This window comes from Chlorocebus sabaeus, chromosome 18 (assembly GCF_047675955.1).
Source record: "Chlorocebus sabaeus isolate Y175 chromosome 18, mChlSab1.0.hap1, whole genome shotgun sequence".
NCBI classification, from domain to species: domain Eukaryota; kingdom Metazoa; phylum Chordata; class Mammalia; order Primates; family Cercopithecidae; genus Chlorocebus; species Chlorocebus sabaeus.
The window spans coordinates 12,656,630-12,670,641 of NC_132921.1; the positions used below are offsets into that span (position 1 = coordinate 12,656,630).

At 35.5% G+C, this 14,012-nt stretch overlaps 1 long non-coding RNA gene across 3 annotated transcripts in view; it reads right to left on the bottom strand.

Moving 5' to 3' along the window:
* LOC103244131 (uncharacterized) overlaps nucleotides 1–14,012 on the bottom strand; it is a 345,548-nt gene that overhangs the window by 148,504 nt on the left and 183,032 nt on the right. For all 3 annotated transcript variants that reach the window (XR_012089287.1, XR_012089288.1, XR_012089286.1), the window contains one exon: nucleotides 1,905–1,954. This is a non-coding gene — a long non-coding RNA (uncharacterized lncRNA). The remainder of the gene's footprint in view (nucleotides 1–1,904; nucleotides 1,955–14,012) is intronic.

A 14,012-nucleotide genomic window follows, 5' to 3' on the forward strand; every position in this document is an offset into this window, starting at 1 on the left:
GGGGATTTAAAACATAAGGGAACTTTTTGTGAGTGGAGATTTTTTAGCTTTCAGACTTAATGGTATAAAATAGGAATAATTAAAGAAGGGCTGGTTTCCTCAGCAACCCTCATTGTCTCTCTTTGATGCAGTGAACTATCACATTCCCAGGAGATTTCTCATCTGTCTTTTAGTTCTGATTCTTTGTGATTCTCTTCAATATGACCCTTTTCATAATTTTTTGGTGATTTTAATATCCATGTTGAGGATCTCCTAGTATCCTGCACTATGAATTCTTCAACCCCTTCTTCTCCAATAATGGGGTCTCCCAATACGCAGCAGCCCTTCCCTGTCAGGGCCATTCTCATGGAATTTACATCCAAGGTAACCTGCCATGATCCCAGCACTCCCAATTTTCTCTTCTGTTTCTAATAGCTCAGGTACTCTGGTTCTCTGGCTGCAACCATCTTTCAGTGCCACCAGGATGTAAATCTTTTTACCATACATAATTCTTACAATCTCTCATCTCCCCACCCTTGCCCACATATACTCTTAACATCTTAAATTTTTACAATCATTCTTGCCACTTTCTTGCATAAACTCTCCAATTTTTGCCCTGCTTTTCTTGTTACCCTTATTTTGTTCTAATGCAACCTTTTTAACTTGAAATTTTCTCTTGTTCCATATCTACACCATGAAACTGAATCTGGCTAGGGAAACAAAATAAAACAAAACCAAAATTAACCAAATAAAAATGTTCTGACTGCAAAGAGTCTCTACTACTGCTTGGGAAGAATAGTATATATTGCAGTCTATTATTTCTCCTCTCTCCCAGATGATTATATTTGTTTTCTTGCGTCTTCTCAAATTACCTATACTCCACTCCTCACCCCTTTATCACTGCCTCCTGGTAAACTTGATTTCTACTTCACTGAGGAAAGCAAAGCAATTGTTATAATTTCATGCTATGCGTGGTATCATAAATGTTTCATTATAGTATTACTTATTTATATACCATTAATTAATATGTAAATGTATGACCTTTTCCACATAGTTTCAGTCTTTCAAAATAATGTGGATTTAGATGCTTATCAAAAAGCTCGAGAATTAGCAAAATGTTGCATCTATTTTTTATTAAAGTTAACATATTTCTTGTACGTAAACCAGTTAAAATACAGTTCATCCAACTTCCTCTCAAATAAATGATGATTCAAATGCTAGGTATAAAATGGATTCTCAGTAAATATTAAAGAAAATTAGGTGTTTTTCAAAATGTATCAGCACAATATTCTAGGACTTTGTGCAATTATGTGGACTTATATGTAAAATTACATTTCATGCAAAATGCTTGTGTGTCTTATTGTTTGCTTTGTAATATTTTAAATAGCTGCTATAATGAAAGTCATTTCCAAATTTATGAATCATTTTAACCATAAATGTTTAAACTAAACAAAACTTTGAAAATTATAAGTGCTTTTTAGTATCATTTTTTTTTTCAAGATCACATTCTCATTTGTCTACAGAATACTGATTTTTTCCATGTAGTTTGAAGCTCTCTCATTTTACTGGATTCTATTATTGATTCTAAAAACAATTTTCAGTTGATTTCCTTGAGTTTTTCAGTTAGACAATCATATATTTGCAAACAGTTTATCTTTTCTTCCAATAGTTGTTATTTTTCCCCTTGCTTCCTTACTGGGAATAGAATTTCTCATGCTAACAAGCATATACTCTTGCTTTGATCTAATTTTTCTGAAAATTCTGTAATAACTTCAGTGTAATTCATTGCTTCCTGTTCACATAAAGGGATATGCTTTATGCATTTGGCCATATTTTTATATTTGTATTTGCACAGAGATAATGAATAAGTCCTGAATTTCATCAAATCCATTTCCAATGTTAACACTCCTTTGCAATCTACATACCGAACTGCAGGAAGTTCCATGGTAGCCCACAAGCAGATCCAAAGGTATCCCTGAAATTGAAAAACATTGCAGAGCTCAGTGTGACCAAGCAGAAGAGAAAAGAAGGACAAAGATGTGGTGAAACTATCTGAGACGGTGGGGATGAGCAAAAACGAGGAAGAGAAGCGACACAGCCTAGACAAGTGGACCCGGACCCGGGAGGCCTAGGAGAAAATGCAGAAGCAGCAGCAAATGGAAAGGTTCCAGGAGAAAGCATCCACCATGCACCAGCAAGTGTGGAGGACTTCAACAGACAGCTGAATACACTCAGGGAGCCTTCAAAATTCCAAGTCATTTGAACCAAGTCCCTCCTCACCCTGGGTGTGGAGAGGCATTTATGTACCAGGAGCAGAAGGCCATGTCCAGGTTATGCTTCTTCCCTTTTTTATTTTCTGCAAACATTGCTTTTTTACAGGCCTTTATATCTTCTGCTGCAACAGTGTTTTTCGAAGCTGTGTCCCCTCATTCTGGAGCTTGATTAAATTAAGACTGTCCTTTTGCTCAGTTTAGAGTTCTTGGTAACTCATGGAAAATACGCTATTTTAGTTTAGATGAAAAGCTTTCAAAGTTTATATAGGAGTAAAGGCTGTTGTCATGTAAAAACGTCTTTAACCCCATTCCCATCTAACCATCCGAGGCCAGCCAGCTATCTTCGCCTGAACGAGAGCGGCTCCTGAGAATAAGGAGCTAATGCCATCCTGGCCTATAATGTGCAGACCCCGTTGAGACCCCATGTGAGTGCCCTTCCACTGTCCCTCCAGCTTAGGGTTTATGCTGTTTCTTGTAGGTCCTGGGAAGGCACCTGCAGCTCTGTGGCCCTCAGACTACCTCCTCGGCCACCTGGCCAGTGGACAGCTCAGCCTGGGTAGCAAAACAACCACTTAAAGCGAGGATGGAACATTCATCTTACTCCTTACTGAGTCTGTTACATGGAAATCCTCCTTCCAGACACTTCTAATGGGTATTGCCATGGAAGACAGAGCTAAATGGTCACACCTTTATTTTTAATGGAGCCCAGACACAGCTTGTCTCAACCCTCAGCTTGGAGCTCCAAGCAGCCTTTCATGTTTACACTGAGTTGCCACAGCACATGGAACCTGTCTGGCAATCCTGCCCTAAGGACATCTGAGGGGTGACAGGACCAGAGCCCAGCCTCAGTACTAGCAGACCTGGTTGCAGTCAAATGGGAGGGCCCAAGTGTTTGGGGGCCTGAATCTCTAAGGGCTTACAAGCTCCCCCGATGAGGATCCAACTGCATACGCTATTGGGAGAAATTTGCTCTGTTGATGAATATTTAAAGAATAACAAGGTCAGAAGAGAAAAAGCAAGTGTCGAGTGTGGGGCTATTTTATTTAAACTACAGAATAAAGACCACCTATTATATTTTATTTTTTAAAAAAGTAAAAAGAATAAAAATAAACCCTTTTGATACTGTAATAGGAAGAATTTGAGTCATTCATTTTCTAGCATTTTACCAAATTCTTCACTCTGAAATAAAAACCACTTAGCTAAGATGCAATATTATACCTCCAGGGTAAATTTGCTAACACTTAATTGCATTGTTTTAATCTGCATTCAGTCAGTTGGTTATTTTCTAAAACTATCATCTTCACATTTATTTTCAAGGTTATACTCTTCATAAAATGAACTGTGAAGTATCACTTTCTCCACATCTTCAAATAGGATATGTTGCATGGGGGTGATTAATTTCTTGAAAATTATATATATATAAAATAAACGTTTAAATCTGACAAAGTGACTTTCAGAGATTAAAAAAAAAACTAACAATGATCTGCCTATTCTCCCCTGATACTTCATATGTAGGAAACCCTACAGGTCTTATGGGATGTATTAATCCAGCAGCCATCACTGCTCACCACTTCCCTGGTCTGACCACCATCCTCTTGCTTGCCTTCCTGTAGCAGGCTTTTGAGTAAGTTTCCCTGTTTCCATTCTTGCTTCTCTCATTTCACTTGATTTTTCCTGGAGTAGAAAGATCTGTCCTATTAAACCAGCCAGATCATGTCACTCCCCTGCTCAAATCTGCAAAGTCTACGCATTTCACTGAAAGTAATGCAAAGCCCCTACCATGGCTGAGCAGACCTTACATGGTCTGGCTTTCTGTTACCTCCACACCTCGTGTCCTCCTTACTAACTCTACTGCTACCATACTGGCCTCCTTGGTCTACCTGGAACATGCCGGACAAGCTCCCAAGGCAGTCTCTTCACCGTAGCTGCTCTTCCTACATAGAATGCTATCCCTCATCTGTCCCCTAGCTAACTCTTCCACTTACTACAAGTGTGTGCACAAATCTCATCTCCTCTGCAAGTCCTAATTTGACTACGCTTAATACTGAAAACTCATGCCCATTTCCTCTCACTGTACCCTCTAAGACTTTTTTATATTTTCTTTTTTAAATCCACATCACTTAAAACCTTCTGCCATTATAAACTCTGTTCAGATGTCTATTCATTCCCGTCAATTTCCTGTCAATGAGATGTAAGATCCATGGCATAGTCTTTGTTTATTTAATGATGCGTCCTGTGCACCTGGAAACATGACTAAGACATAATAGGTACTTGATAAATAATTATTGAGTAAATGAAAAGTCCTTGGACCCCCTTTTATGCTTCTTAAGATAATTATAATAGTTAACCTAGAAAATCAATTAATAATCATTCTGATTTTCAAATTTATTAGAAAAATGCTTGTTATATTTAATGATTTAATTGTAAAAATTATGTGAGATGTATAGCATATTATATATGCAATGACATATACGAGTATATGATTAATCAAAATAGTTAAATTATTTTACTTTATCTTTAATTTCTCTTGTCATATGTGTAAAAACAAAGAGAGATTGAGATGAAAACCTTTAACATGATTGCTTCTTTCTTCATTCCGCTATGTATTTCTAACAATGGTTTCTCTAAAGCTTCAGATTATTTTACTATATAGAAGACATTTCAGGCAGATTGTATGTAATGCATAATTACTGAATACTTGCATATTTGAAAATACATTTGTTACCTGTACACATAAGTAAAATGTGAATATAGAATTCAGGAATCACAAGCTATTATTTTTCTCAGTATTTTGTAGTAATCAACTCATTGCATTTGATATGATGAAGTGTAGTGCCATCCAGCCACTTCTTCCATTACAGTTCAACCAATTTGTTCCAGATGGTGGCAGTGGCATCCATGATGTTCAATAATTTTATGAATTATTAAGATAGATTGGAATTACTGAGAACAGTGAAGATTTGAAACCATTTTTCTTTTCTGAATATATAACTGTATACCCATAACCTATCTATATTTAAGTGGATATCTTTTTACAATTTGATCACCATTTTCAGATTTTTAAGATCTGGTCTAGGGATTGATCATTTACAAAAATAATAATAATTTGCTTTGCTATATGTTAAGTCTTTAGATCTGCTGTTAAATATTCTTTTTTCAGACTAACATGGTTTTTATTAGTTACATCTCTTATTATAATTCTGGTCTTCCATTCAGGAGCATCAGTTAATCTATAATCTGCAATGTCTCTGTTCATATTTAACTTACATTTCCTTTTTCATTGCTCTTCTAGTTGTGCTGTTTCAGTCTTTGATTTTAGAAGAGTCTGAACTTTGGTGTCACAGCTGTGCTGGAGGGGTTATTATTCTTCACATAGCATTCTTATTTACATGGTCTCCACGCTAGGTATAGATTGCGGAAGTGCCCAGCCTTCCTCCTAGGCAAATCGTAGTGTTGGGGTGATTGTTTCATAAGTCTAGGGTTTATCAGAGCAGCTTCTAGAACATACATAGGGTGTAATATAGTTCAATATGAAATCACCTGCTTATTTTCTACAATTGTACACTGTTTTCTCTTAGATACTTAGTAGACTCTGGATCAGTTCCTTCAACCCTCTTACATCTGCATGCTAGCATGTATTTCTTAAGGTTTTTGGTGGGCCAACCATCCTTCCAAGATTTGCAGAACTTTTGCTATTTTTAAATCTTTTGGATTAAACCAACAGGGATCAGGAAGAGGAGCATTAGTTTTATTTGCCACATAATTGTGAGGTATGTTGCCAAAATTCTATGGATGTAATTCATTCTGTCAAATGCATATTTTTGCAAGAGCTGATACATTGGGTGCTTGATTTGGTGCCATATAAACCCTAAATGGTTTTTATTTTTATTTTTTGAGGCATTCATCATCCTAAGCAAATTACTGTGGGAACAGAAAACCAAATACTGTATATTCTCACTTACAAATGGGTGCTAAATGATGAGTACATGTGGACATAAAGATGGGAACAATAGACACTGGGGAATACAAGGGTGGTGACAGAGGGAGACGGGCAAGGGCTGAATAACTACTTATTGGGTACGATGCTCACTAGCTGGGTGACTGGATCATCTGTGCACCAAACTTCAGCAACACACACTTTCCTCATGTAACATACCTGCACATCTTCCCCCTGAAACCATGATAGAAGTTGAAAAAATAAAACAAAATTTGAAAAAATAACAAACCAGTATGTTCTTATTTCTTGGTGGATGAATAAATATGAGGTTGGGGTAATTTTAAAACAATTCAGTACATTTTCAGAATTTGATCTGTCATTTTATTTAGACCTAGACCTTAAAGTTAGCTGAAAGCCACTATACATGGTTGACTGAGTACACTCATAGAATAGAAATACTCTATGAAACTCTAGAAGTCTTAATAGATATATGGAATGGAATCTATTCTATTATACCAGCACTGTTCCACCGTCCAGCAAAACTTTTGTTTTAAAATTTTTCTTAGGCAGTCCCACCTGGAAGGCAGTGCAGTCTGCAATACTTCTGTTGCCTTCACCACTATCTTACACTTATCTCTCTATATAGTAACTTCTTGTCATTAATTAGTCACTTCAAATGTGGAGTCTCATGATAATATGTCTAACAATAATGGTGAATCTTGACATTTGCCATATTTCTCTTGCTTCAAAAATTATATTTGTATGTTTCCCTCTGTGAACTAATAGGAAGAAGTAAAATATTCCTAGATAATTTAATAAGAAATGCACATAAATAGAAATAGAAAATTATCTGCAGTTAAAACTTTCTATACTAATAATTTTATTTATATTATTACTTATTACTGACTTTTAGAACTGAGATCATATAAAAGAATAATTATTTTATTCACTGAGTTTTATCTTGATGACTCTATGGACCAGATTTTTAAGAATCTGAAAATGGTGTCCAAATTAAGAAAGGATGTCTACTTAGATACAGATAGGCTATGGGTATAAAATTATATATTCAGAGAAGAAAAATATCCGCAAATATCACTCTTCTGAGTAATTCTAATCTAACTTAATTTCCACCAGAATCATAAAAATATGCAATCACTGAGAAAGTCCAGAATGAATCTAAGTACACTTACATTTTACTGAAGAAAAATTAGTACAGTAAAATGCTATGCCTAGCCAAAAACAAATGTGTAGTCCATTCATGTAACCTTGATTATATATATTATAGTTCAAATAGCTGCATATAAAAACATGACAGAAATTTGGAACATCATCCTCAAAGCTTACTGAGAAAAGTTTAGTAAGTCTGTTCGGAAAGATGAATAATAATAAACATAAAACACCATCTTACCTAAATCTTCACTAGCATAACAGCTCTCCATCAAATACATATTATGGGTTATAGTTTTCCAGTTTTCAAGCAGTAAAAGATGAAAACAAAAGTAATGTTCTATGCCACAGAAAAACAATGGAACATATATGCATATCTACAACAATATATTTTAAATAAATATATCAATTTTTATAAAAATGCATAGCCAATAACAACCCTACCCTCTATAAGAAGACAAAATACAAACTCATTACAAAGTGTCTAAGATTAATTTATTTATACCAACTCACTTATATGGCAAGAGAGCACTCAAAATGCAAGCATCTTCAAATCTTTCATTGGTTTTATTAATCAAGGTAACAGAGGAAGAAAACATACTTACACCTCATAAGAATCCTCTGTCAATCTCAAATGTTTCTGATTTGGTAGACTGATGCAAATAATTAAAACGTGCATATCAACATTGATTTAGATAGCTATCTTCTCAATAAACAAAGAATATGTGAGTTTATAAATAGTTCAATATCAATCACTATCATCTACTTAATTAAAGTATGACTTTCAAAGGAAAAAAATACGAGTTAAATATTCCTCAACTTCTGTAATGAGGACGCACAGTGTAACTGACTAGCATCATATACTGCTTGGGTCTCCTAAAGTTGACTCTACTCATTGGATGCTGAAAATAATTTGATTCTCCTCTTGTGTCTTACCAGTATTTTTTTATTCATCAATGACTTTTAAAGTTAATAAGATATGAAATATGACTAGAGGTATACAAATTTTACTTTAAAAATGTAAGAAACCAATACTGAATATATAGATTGGTCCTTGAAAAAATGGGAAACTCCTAACAATTATGGTAATTCAACAAATTGTTTTAGTCATGTATTATGTACCAGTTCTCTTAAACGTTCTCAGGATGGAAAGTAGACAATAACTTTTACTCCTGTGAAGCTTATATTAGAGCTGGTGAAGTTACTAGAGATATACAAATTTTACTTTTAAAATGTAAGAAACCAATACTGAATATATAGATTGGTCCTTGAAAAAATTGGAAACTCCTAACAATTATGGTAATTCAACAAATTGTTTTAGTCATGTATTATACACCAACTCTCTTAAATGTTCTCAGGATACAAAATACACAATAACTTTTACTCCTGTGAAGCTTATATTAGAGTTGGTGAGGTTATGCTGGAAAATAACAGCAAACTTACAATAAATATTATAATAAATTATAATAAGTACATATAGTATATTTGAAGTAATTAATTCTGTGGAAGATTGAGTAGAATAAGGGTGATTGGGTATGTGCTATGTTAATATGGAGTGAAATCTTGATATTAAATATGATGTTGAGGGTAGGACTCATTGAGGTGACATTTGAGAATATACTTTAAATAATGGGGGAAGTTAGGCAATGGGGAGTTCCAGGAGCTAATCACTGGGAAAAACAATGCTCTGTGTTTCCAGGCTGGAATACATCAGGAACTCCAAGTTGACCAGAGTAGCTGAGACAGTGGGAGAAAAGAGATAACAATAGGATATAAGGATAAAAGTTAAGGTGTGGGGTTCCACATTAGGCTTTCAAGGACGATGTAAGAAATCTGCTTTTTACTTGGAGTTAAAGCAGAAGCTGTACAGATTGGACCAAAGGAGTGACTTGGTCTGATTTACGTTTTTAAAGGACTACTTCCTTTGTGGGGGGTATAGACTGTGGGGGTGAAATTTTAAAAATCAAAAACCATTTTTAGGAGAAGATTGCAGTAATTCATTTAACAGATGATGGTGAGTCAAACAAGAGAGTTAAGAATTTGTATGGGGATAAGTATCTATGTTCTGAATGTCTTTAAAATGTAGACTCAACAGGATATCTTTATGTTGTATAACATGAGAAAGATTGAAAGGTGGTTAGTTCATTTTATATGGCCATACAGGAATACCTGAGGCTGGGTAATTTATAAGTAAAAGAGGTTTATTTGGCTCACAGTTTTGCAGGCTGACCCGCATAGCATCAGCATCTGCTCACATTCTGATGAGGCTTCAGGAAGCTTTTAGTCATGATGGAAGAGCAGAGGTGCCAGCGTGTCACGTGGGAAGACAGGAAGCAAGAGAGAGATACCAGGCTCTTTTAAACAATCAGCTGTCCACTGAACTCACAGAGCAAGAACTCAATCATCACCATGGGGAGGGCACCAAGCCATTCATGATGGAGCTGCCCCCTTAACCCAAACATTTCCCACCAGACCTCACCTCCATCATTAGGGATCACGTTTCAATATAAGCTTTGGAGATGATAAACATCAAAACCATATCAGAAGGTATGTTTAAGAAACTGAAATGATGGAAATCCATTCAAATAAGATGACAAAGGCAGTGAATACAGTAAGATTGTGAAAGAAATATTAAAAATCAAGTTTTGCTCTTTTGAGTGTCATATGTCTCCTGGAAATCCAAATGGAAATGTGTAGCAGGTAACTGCACATTAACATTATTAAAAGCTAGGATGTTATTACTATATACAATCACCAAAAGTTAAGTTGAGATATGGAGCTCTCCAAAATTAAGAACGTGGGAATAAAGGAAGGAAAGAAAGTAAAAGGTGATGCAGGAGGGCAGACAACACCAAATAATGTCCAGGACAGGAAATGAATCAAAAAGAGAGAAAGAGAAAATCTGTCAAATATTGTTGATAGGTCATGTAAGATGAGAACTGAACATTGCCATTGGATTTAATAGCATGAGGTGATAGGTGACATTTATAAGAGTAGCTTCTGTGGAATTGTGGAGACAAAAAAAGTGATAGAAATGGGATTGAGATAATGGGAAGAAAGAAATTGGAGACATTGTTGACATATTTATAAGAAGTTTTGTAGCAAAGAAATAGGCAGTACCTGACCAAAAAAAAAAAAAAAAAAAAAAAAAAAGGGGGTAGGGGGGAAGCAGACTGTCAATAATGGGTGACATTGTGCAGGAAGAAATGACAATTAATAGGAATGTTGCATTACAGAGCAACACACGCACACATACACACACACAGTTGTACGAGGAAAGAAAAGCATTTGGAGCAATGCCATTGATTTGGTGACAAACACAGCTGTATACTACACAATTAGGGGTATGTAGATTATACAGGAACATAAACGTTCATCACCAAAGTCATAGGAAGGGAGGCAGGGATGTAGGTATAAATGTTATTAGGTGGGTAGATAAGGCTGTGAGAATTTGGGAACCATTTCTATCAATAACTTTAATTTTCTTCAATATAGAAAATAAAGGCATCCACTAATGTTGAAGAGCTGGGATTTTGAGGAGAAAGAAGTTGGAAAATGGCTATCAACTACACAGAAAGAGTAAAAGCCTGGGGAAGTAGAGTATAATTGCCTGGCATCATACTGGAATTCCTCGCATTCCAGATCAGAATTGAAAGAAAGATGAATGACACTGATTTTCTGTTTTCTATTCAAGTTCAGCTAAATGGGTAGATGAGGAATTAGCAGAGTTTTGATGTAACTTAGAAAACATTTTTCTATTGAATATAGCAAAGCAAGGAAAGAGCAAATGAGTCAAGGACATACAAAAAAGGATAATTTAAAAGATTTACTATGGCATTTAAGCTGGTTAAAGATGAATAAGAAAATGAAACAGGTAAAGGAAAGTGAAAAGGTGGTAATTTGTTAAAGAAATGAGTGATGCCAAAAGCTGGTTATTCAGAATAATCAAGCAGCTCCAGAGATAGTGGATGAATGTGTGATGCATTAAATTAGAATTTTGGAGAGGTGAGTTCACGGTGCACCTGAATCAGAAGTAGGTGGAGAATATAGGAGAAATAATGTTTGAAATGTTAACTATTTTGTAGAGTAGTCTGCCATCCAACAGACATGTAAAATCTTACGTAGAGCATTTGGTCCTTATAGACACCTAGTCAAAACAGAAATCCTCTCGTTAGGAATGTACATAGTAATACAGCATCTTTGTTTAAAAATGCACTATGCATTTGCTTCATTTATTTTTAGTGGAACCATACAAAATAGAACTTATCAGAGTTCTCACATTTCTAGGAAACAAATATTTAGTATTCCTACAAACACCAAGTACTTTCGGGTTTATAGTTTCATGTTTTAAGAATTTCAGCTAACAATAATAAATAGAACACTCAATTTACAATGCCTACAGTATTGGATTTTTAAAACTTTCTTTACAATAACTTTTATTTTACTTATTTATTTTTTATTTATTTTTCTTGAGACAGGGTCTCACTTTGTCACCCAGCCTGGAGTGCAGTGGCGAGATCATAGCTTACTACAACGTCAACATCCTGGGCTCAAAAGGTCCTCCTCTCTCAGCCTCTCAAATAGCTGGGACTACAGGTTCATGCCACCTTGCCAACCTATTTTATTTTACTGTATTTTTTGTAGAGACAGGGTCTTGAACTCTTGGTCTCAAGTAATCTTCCTGCCTTAGCGACCCAAAGTGCTAAGATTATAGGCATGAGCCACCATGCCTGGCATTATATTAAAAAAAAGATTTATAAAATGAGATAATCAAAGTATATGTAGTAAAAGATAAAAGAAAAAAATGTTTTATAGAGCTGTATATATTTACATGTACATTCTAATTTTGTAATGTTTGTGTTGTCTTCTTTTTACTATTTAATTTCTTCTCTCTTTTAAACATACATTCCCTTTTGAATATAATTTTATCTCCATATGTTATTTTGTTTTTCTTAAAGAGAGCCTCTGATATGTATGAGCTCCAAGTTCCAAGAAAGCTGGATTGACCTCTGGATATATGCTTTTGTTTAGTGCTGTTAAAACTCAAATATATTAATGTTTTGGCTCTTTTTTCTCATATCCAAATATAAGTATTACTTCATATCCACGTTAAAGGAGATGGAAAACCTTAGTGAAAGGCAAACAACTTGAAATTGCCATTTGAAACATAAATCTTTTCACTTTTCATTTCTTGAGTTTCAAAAGTGATAAATGTTTGCATTCAACAATTGACTAACTTTAGGTACACAGATATTTTTAGGTAAAGGGCATTTTGCTTTTCTTCAGATAAAAGAACATGGCCCATATAAATTATGTTTTCTTCATATTACATACAATATTTTATGGACCCTGAAATAATTTCCATAATAAGCAAGTCATGATATTTTTACAATATTTTTTTCTCTTATTCCTTTATTTGCAAGATCTTGCTAATTCACCTTGTACATTCACTCTCAGTATACGGCCCTGTATATATAAAGTCATGTAATCTGGATGGTGTTTTACTCTTCTCTCTGAAGAAAAAAAAGCTCCTTTTGCAGGGTCTTCAAATCACCGTGTCTATTGTTTTTAAAAAACAGATAGTGTTAATTAATCAATATTTAGAACATAGAATGAGATCATGTGAAACGAATGAATGTGGAAAAAAATAAAATGCTCCATGATCTGTATGAAACAGCATGGAGCTGTGATGCTACACCAAAGTGGAAGAGAGACCAGGACAATGTCACCTGTGGCAATCAAGTTTTAAGATAAAAGAGAAAAATGGCTGCTTGTCTCATTAATACTTTGTTGTTCACCAAGAAAATAGAGTATAAGATTTTCTTTGCACTTATTTTTCCTAAAATACTATATTTGTATGATTTTTTTAAGAGCACAAGAAAAAGAAGAAAAGAAAAGGAGAGCAAGAAGTGAATGAAAGTTTGCCTTCCAGTACTACTTGGGGTTTATAATCTTGATAAGTATACTTCCACTGAATTACAGAGACGAAAATGTTAATAGCAGAGTAAGAACACATCTACCACAAGTCAAATTCTTTCCATCAGTCACAGAAGTCATCAGATCTTTCTGGCCGGGCCCGGTGCCTCATGCCTGTAATCCCAGCACTTTGGGAGGCCAAGGCAGGCAGATCACAAGGTCAGGAGATTGAGACCATCCTGGCTAACATGGTGAAACCCTGTCTCTACTAAAAATACAAAAAAATTAGCTGGGCATGGTGGCGGGCGCCTGTAGTCCCAGCTACTCGGGAGGCTGAGGCCAGAGAATCGCTTGAACCCTGGAGGCAGAGCTTGCAGTGAGTCGAGATCAGGCCACTGCACTCCAGCCTGGGTGACAGAGCAAAACTACATATCCAAAAAAAAAAAAGAAAAAAAAGTCATCAGGTCTTTCTACAACACCACACATGCAAACTACTTACAGAAACAATAAGTTATGCGCCCGGCGTGGTTGGCTCATGCCTGTAATCCCAGCACTTTGGGAGGCTGAGGAGGGCGGATCATCTGAGGTCAAGAGTTCAAGACCAGCCTGACCAACATGGAGAAATCCCGATTCTACTAAAACTACAAAAATTAGCTGGGCACGGTGGCGCATGCCTGCAATCCCAGCTACTCGGGAGGCTGAGGCAGGAGAATCGCTTGAACCCGGGAGGCAGAGGTTGT